The sequence below is a fragment of the Mustela putorius genome, unplaced genomic scaffold, assembly GCF_011764305.1.
Source record: "Mustela putorius furo isolate JIRA1106 unplaced genomic scaffold, ASM1176430v1.1 tig00003942_pilon_pilon_pilon, whole genome shotgun sequence".
NCBI classification, from domain to species: Eukaryota; Metazoa; Chordata; class Mammalia; order Carnivora; family Mustelidae; genus Mustela; species Mustela putorius.
The window spans coordinates 1,792,619-1,800,148 of NW_025422087.1; positions in this window are offsets into that span (position 1 = coordinate 1,792,619).

The window sequence follows — 7,530 nt, forward strand, 5'->3', positions numbered from 1 at the left end:
TAGATCTTAATGAGATTCTGAATCATAGTTTTAATTTTGCTTGTTTAACCACTTGTGTTGTTTTGTTACTGCTCTAAAAGTTTTTACATACGTCCAAAGGAGGGTAACCAGAAACAGTCCATGTAAGAGACAGTTCATGTAGGAGACAGAGTAAGTCAAGCAGAGACTATCTGAACCAAACAGCAAAAAACACTGAAGAGCCAGTCAAAAGTGCGGCTCTAGGGGTGTGTGGGTGACTCAGTTGGCTAAGCAACCCGCTCTTGATTTCCACTCAGGTCCTGATCTCAGGGTCTTGGGATTGGTCTCAGGCTCTGTGGGGAGTAGGCTTGGGATTCTCTCTCTGCTTCTCCCTCTGCCCCTCCCCCTGCTCACAACAAACAAACAAACAAACAAACAAACAGTAAATAAAGGTTTTTTTAAGTGTGGCTACAACAAATTATTAAAATTTTTTAAAAACTCAATTAGGTAATCTGAACTCTCTGTTTTAGGTATATAGGTCATGGATATGAAAATTTGCTTAAAATGCATAGAAAGGGAGCCTGGGGAATTGCTCAGGAGTAACTGACACTTGTAAGAGATTGGGAGCCAGTGTGGGGGCAGGAACTAAAAGGGAGTCATGGTCCTCTAAAAAATAAAAATAAAAATACCACATGGTCCAGTAATTGCACTACAGGGTATTTACCCAAAAAAGACAAAAATACTAGTTCAAAAACATGTACGCCCCCCTATGCTTATGACAGCATTATTTGCAAGAGCCACAATGTGGGAGCAACCTAAATGTCCACTGATAGATGAACGGATAAAGAAGAAGTCATACATTAAGTGGTATATATCAGCCATTTAAAAAATGAAATCTTGCCATTTACAACAACAGTGACGGACCGAGAGGGCATTATGCTAAGTGAAATAAGTCAGACAGAGAACGAGAAATACCATACGATTTTATTTATGTATAGCATCTAAAGAGCAAAACAAGTGAACAAACTAAAAAAGCAGGAAGAGACCCATAAATATAGAGAATAAACTGGTGGTTGTCTCCACGGTGGCGGTGTGGGGGTGGGAGGGAGGGCAAAATCATTGAAGGGGAGCGGGAGATACAGGCTTCTAGTTACGGTGGGAGTAAGTCACGAGCACGAAAGGTACAACGTAGGGAATGGAGTCAACAATACTGTCACAGTGTTGTATGGGGACAGATGGGACCTCTGCCTATGGTGAGCATGGTGTAATGTCCATTGAATCCCTATGTTGAACTAACATATCACTCTGTGTCAACTATACATCAGTAAAAAAGACAAAGAGGAAATGAAAAGGAGGGCACCTGCACACAGAGGCAGGCACAGAGGGAGGACCAGGGAAGACACAGAAAAAGCCTTCTAGAAGCCAGGAACAGCTGAGGTCACTGAAGCCAGGAGAGAAACAAGGAGGAGATTGTCCCCCACAGCCCTCGGAAGGAACCGATCCAGCCATCCCCTTGATCCCAGGCTACGGCTACCGAAGTGGGAAGACTTCTGTTGTTTAAGCTGGAAGAAAATAAGGTGGCGGGGAAGTGAGTGAGATGTGACTTGGATTACTGCTATGTCACTGGATCTGTCCTAAGAAAAATGCGATACTCATGTAATCCACGTGCGTACACATGCTGACACACATCGGCAAACATGGATACATATGTGTATAAAAGAGAACAGTAACTTTAAACTTTATTATACTTCTGCAAAAGTCCCATAGTAGTATAATCACCCCTAGAGGCTGAAAATTCTTACTATGCTGAAGCTTGTGGGCTTCAGAAGGCTTTGTCTTTCCTTATTGCAATGGTTCTCAGCCTTGGATGCTCGCTAGAATCAATGGGGACATTCAAATCTCGATGCCAACGCCATATCCTAGACTAATGAAGTCAGAATCTCTGCGAGGGAAACTGGCTCCAGCTTTTTTTAAAGCTCCCCAGGTGATTTCAATACGTGACCAAAGTTGAGAACAAGTTTTACTCTGTAACCCCTCAAAGGGAGGGTCTATGTCTGCTTTGTCTTTATGTCCTTACAGCACCTCAGTTAGTGACTTACATCAATATAATGAGGAGATCTGGAGCCTCCAATATTCTCAGAGGGAGAAAAAAAAGTCCTAATAACCAGAAGTTAGTAATGTGTTAGGACTAACGCACGCAGATTAATAAGTCCTAACACCGTTTCTCCCTCTGTCCCTCCCTCCCCACTTGTCCTCTCTCTTGCTCTTGCCCTCTCTTGCAAAAACAAACAAACAAACAAATAAATAAATAAAAATATGCAGTGGAATATTACTGATTTACATCAGTATGGATGAAACTGGAGGAAATTGTGCTCAGTGAAATAAGTCAAACAGAGAAAGACAATTATCACATAGTTTCACTTATTTGTGGCACATAAGGAATAGCATGGAGGACATTAGGAGAAGGAAGGGAAAATGAACTAGGAGAGACTATGGGATCTGAGAAACAAACCAAGGGTTTTAGAGGGGAGGGGGTGGGGGGATGGGTCGGCCCGGTGATGGGTATTAAGGAGGGCACGGATTGCAAGGAGCACTGGATGTTATACGCAAACAATGAATCATGGAACACTGCATCAGAAACCCATGAAGTACTGTATGGTGACTAACATAACATAATAAAAAAAATTATAACAGCAAACAAACAGATAAGTAAAAGCTTAAAATAAAGCAAAAAACCTTAAGTGTCTGCCTTCAGCTCAGGTCATGATCTCAGGGTCATGTAAGATCATATAAGATCAAGACATGTATTGGGTTCCCTGCTGAATGGGGAGTCTGCTTCTCCCTCTGCCCCTCCCCCCAACTTATGTGCTCTCTCACTCTCTCTCTCTCTTGCAAAAATAAATAAATAAAATTATGAGTTCCAACAGACAGCATCATGCCCTTTTGATGTCTTCAGGATCTGCGTCTTTTCACACACACACACACACACACACACACACATCTGTACACACACAGTCCTTTGCTGGGTATCTCCTCAGAGTCTGAGAATTTGGTGGTGTCGGGGGGGATTCTTTGGTCACGTGATATCCCAATAGAGCAAGGTGAAAGCCGCCAACCAGCTGTGTCTCTCACTGATGTCAAAGAAAAGATTGTAAATGGATTTCTAAGTCACTGTTGAGCAGAAGGTCTCTTTGGAAGGACCCCTCAGCTTCCTCACGACTGCTTCCCAAAACGGATTACATTACTCCTGAGACATTGCCCAATCTTATTTGGGACAGTGAGTTCCTCGGGACATAGCAATAAGTCCTTCTGAAAAGAGAATTTGGAAATTTGAAGTTCTTCAGATATATTTTGAGTTTTTTTTTTAAATGGTGCCAAAGGTTTCCTCTACTCCTGGCACAGCTGGTGTTGATGGTTGTGGTGGCTTCGTCTAAAATTTTAATAATAAATAAATAATAAATGTTATCCTTGGGCGTATCAAACCTGTTATAAAGTTCGTACTGGGGGCAGAGGGTCCATATTAATTAAGCAGTTGGGATTACCCACATTTGATATGGTCCTCTGAACAGCTCAGGTGGTTATATTAAGTGCTTAGCTGTTGATCTCTTGAAGACAAGATTTCAGCGACAGAATTTCTGGTGTTTGAGTAGATTATAATTCCATTAGAAATACCCCTGTAATATATTAGTAAGGTACTTTAAAAAATAATCTACATAGCATTCTACTTTGTGTCTTTCTTTAATTGGTAAAAAATCAATGAGGCATTATTTCAGTTCAAATATCTTGGTGTGTTATTTTGTTTTTAAATCCCATTAAGCCATAGCTTCACAACAGATTTTGTGAAATCCTATTACTCACATAACCTCTAAAGTCAATGTTCCTATGTATTTTAAAAATCAAAAAACTCCTAATTATTTGAAAGAGTGTCTGCATTTTACATCACTTAGGGGCATGTATATTTTATGCGTTTATAATTCCAAACATAGAATAAATAATTGTATTAAATCCCAGTATTTTGGAGAAAAACAACATTAGTCAGCTCTATAAATTATGGCATGATAAGTCGGATTGTTCCCTCTGTAACAGTGTAAAAGTTGCAAACTTTTCATCAAGACAGGAACAGACAGAGAGAGAGAGAAATTCAGATGGGGGAAAACTATGACCTCTTTGGCAAGTCTCTTTTCAGGATGACATTTCAGAGCCCATCTCTGCTGGGCTGGTGTCTGCCCACCTGGCCACACAGTCGGGTTTGTTTTTGTCAGCTCTAGCCCCAATCTGCGTCATGCAATGCACACATTTCCTACTGCATTCATCAGTCGCTCTGTCATTCCTGGTCAGAGTGGTCTCTCTCACAGTGATGGCTTATGGAAGTTGTGCTACGCCATGCCTTCCTTTCCCTCCTGCTTCTCTCCTTTGAAGTCCAGCCCACTGGCCCCTCCCTCCCTCCACTGCTTGCTTTCTCTGGCTTCAGAAATCCTGGGACAGACTGAATGGGAATTTGCACCAGAGCCCCAGGATAGGAGAAGCACCTGTGCCCAAGGATAGGTTAGGTTAGCACCACGGTCACCAACGTACACCTGGGTTGCCTCCTTAACTGCTTAGTCCCTAGCGTGCTTCCTTCAATAAAGACACCATTCAACAAACACTGGAAAAGTACATGAAGGAAGAATAAGCCAGCAGCTAATTGTGACTTTGTGTTCATGGGCACATTTAAGAGTGTCTGAACAGCCCCAATTCTCTGTTGGCTCTGAAAGTTCAGGCAGCTCCTCTTCCTGTGGCCTTACTTCTCCAGGGGACTGAAAAGATCCAAGGTAGGGATCAGTCCCTCCCCCTGGGACAGAAATTTCACATATGGTACCTCTGTTCATTGTCAACATGACTCTCCCTTCAGAGAAAAAAACCAAGGCTCAAAGGGGTTCAATCCACCCAGCAAGCAAGTGGCAGAGCCAGGACTCAGCCCAGAGCCGCCTGGTTCCAAAGTCCATGTCCCTCCCTCCCGCCACCCACGTCACTAGAGAGGGAAATGCAGTGTGTCTGTGCCAGCCTCGTACCTACACATTACGTGAAGGTTGGGATGATAAGGAGCCCGACAATGAATGACCAGTACCATTACAACACTTTGCATTGTCGTCTTGGATGCTTTTATTACATATCCAAAAAGACAATTCATCAGGCAGAATTGTATTTGTTCAGTATTTCGCTTTCAGTTCCGGTTTGTTTCCTTCCTTCCTGCCTTTACTTGTGTCCTTCTCACCTTCCTTCCTTCCCTCCCTCCCGCCCGCCCTGCCTCCTGCCTTCTTTCCTTCCCGCACCATCACATTGTCCCGGACTGTAACTAAGGGTAAAGCAATTAGGCTTTACTCTGCCTGTTTAGGAGATGCAGTCCCTGGTTCCTTACAGAGAAGTCTTCTTCAAGACAACCGGTTGGCTCAGTCAGTTATGTGTCTGTGTTCAACTCAGGTCATGATCCCAGGGTCCTGGGATGGAGCCTCACATCAGGTTCCCTGCTCAGTGGGGAACCTGCTTCCTCCTCTCCCTCTACTGTTCCCATGTTTATGCTCTCTCTCTCTCTGTCAAATAAATAAATTCCTTTTTTAAAATAAAAAATCTTCTTTACCAAAGAATGACAGCTTCCAAAGATAGAAGAAATGGTAGAATTAGGAAGTCACCATTTTGCAACTCCCCATGGAAAAACTGATTCAGGTAAGAGCCATCAATGAATGCTACAAGCATTGGGTAGAAGATTGTGGGGAGTAGGATCTTTGGACATTACCAAAGTATCACCTCACTGGTGACTTGCCAATTTTAAGAGAACAATATACTATCGCAAAGGCCAGTACTGGTGGCTGACAACTCAACCAAGGAAGAAAACTCAATAGTATGCACACCCTGGTGTTGTACCCCTGACTCGAAGCAGCAGGAAGTATCCAGTATCACCCAGAGTATTTGTTCCTGATATGTTTAACCTGTACTTAACCAAGGCTTTAGACCTAACTTCCAGTGTATAGGAAAGTCGATAGCTAGACTGTGGAGGTAATGACACTACAGGGAAACAATTAGACTTGTGGGACATTTGACAAGGCAAACTGGCCTCGTCTCTCCAGACAATCAATCTGATAATGGAAAGCAGATCAATGCAGAGGGGATATGACTGCAGAGAGACACAAAGGATCTTTCTGGGGCAACAGAAATCTGCATTTAGATTGTTTTTTATTTGATTTGATGGGACAGTTACATCGGTGCATACAGTTGTCAAAATTAATGAACAGTACACTTACAGCTGAATTTCTTAGGTCCAGTTACACTTTGATGCAGTTGATTTTTTTAAAAAGATTTTATTTATTTATTTGACAGAGAGAGATCAGAAGTAGGCAGAGAGGCAGGCAGAGAGAGAGAGAAGGAAGCAGGCTCCCGGCTGAGCAGAGAGCCTGATGCGGGGCTCAATCCCAGGACCCTGCGATCAGCGGCCCAACCCACTGAGCCACCCAGGCGCCCCGATGCCGTTGATTTTTAAAACAAAAACAAATTATCAGTGTCACAGAAGAAAGTGAAGCCATGGGTTCTTTATTGTCTTTAGACGATATTTAAATTGTCTAAAGACCCATTACAACCAGATATAATAAGAGAAGCTCAGCTAGATCTGGGCTTGAAGAAAAAGGGGACAGCTAAGAAAGACATCTTGGGGATAATGAAGAGAATTGAAGCAAACTGGATGCTAGATCATCCTGAGAAATTTAAAAAAATTTCTTCTGCTTTCTGGTGGGGTAATGTTCTTATTGTTAGAAGATGCTTGTTGAATTTTTTAGGAGAGAAGGGTCATAATGTCTGTAACTTAATTGCTATACTAGAAGCTATATGAGGACATGTAGAAAGAGAAAGCAAAGACAGCATAAAGTTATCAATGGTTTAATTCTGCACAAAGAATTCACTGATATTTATTGTGCTAGGCTTTCAACAATTCTGTCCTTCTGAAATATCCAAGAATAAAAATGTGGAAAACAGTGACTGCCATGTGAGTGGTGATGGCTCTTCTGGTTTGGAGGCAGTCTTCAGAGAGTCTTCTGGCCTTTGGTGAGATTATCTCTTATGGCAAGGAGCCACCCCTTTCCATGGTTTCTCCTTCAGGGGAAAGGACAATTGCACGTCCCTAGAGAGGCCTTTGTATCCTACTCTGTGACCTAAAGGGCTTTGGGCTCCACCCACCATCCATCACTTCTCCCCACCACAATGCTGTTGAGCAAATACATGTGAACGGTTCTGTTAACTGCTTGAATAAATATTGCACCTCAACTAAAAAGAAAAGATAAATTCACTCCTGGAATCTCTCCATGAGAGAAGAGACGATAGAAGAAACTTTAAACACTTGCTTAAAGTTGAATGGAAACATGCGTAATAAGTACTTTGAAGGTAGGAGTTCTCTTTCAACATCAACTAAATGCGGTCACTAGGGCTCTGGGTGTGGAAGATCAGACTTATTTAATGTGAGGATGTCTAGGATGTTATTGAGCTAAGGGAAGTGATCAAATTCTCCTCCTCTGGAAGGTCTAGCTCAAACTGCTTCTCTTGTAGAAA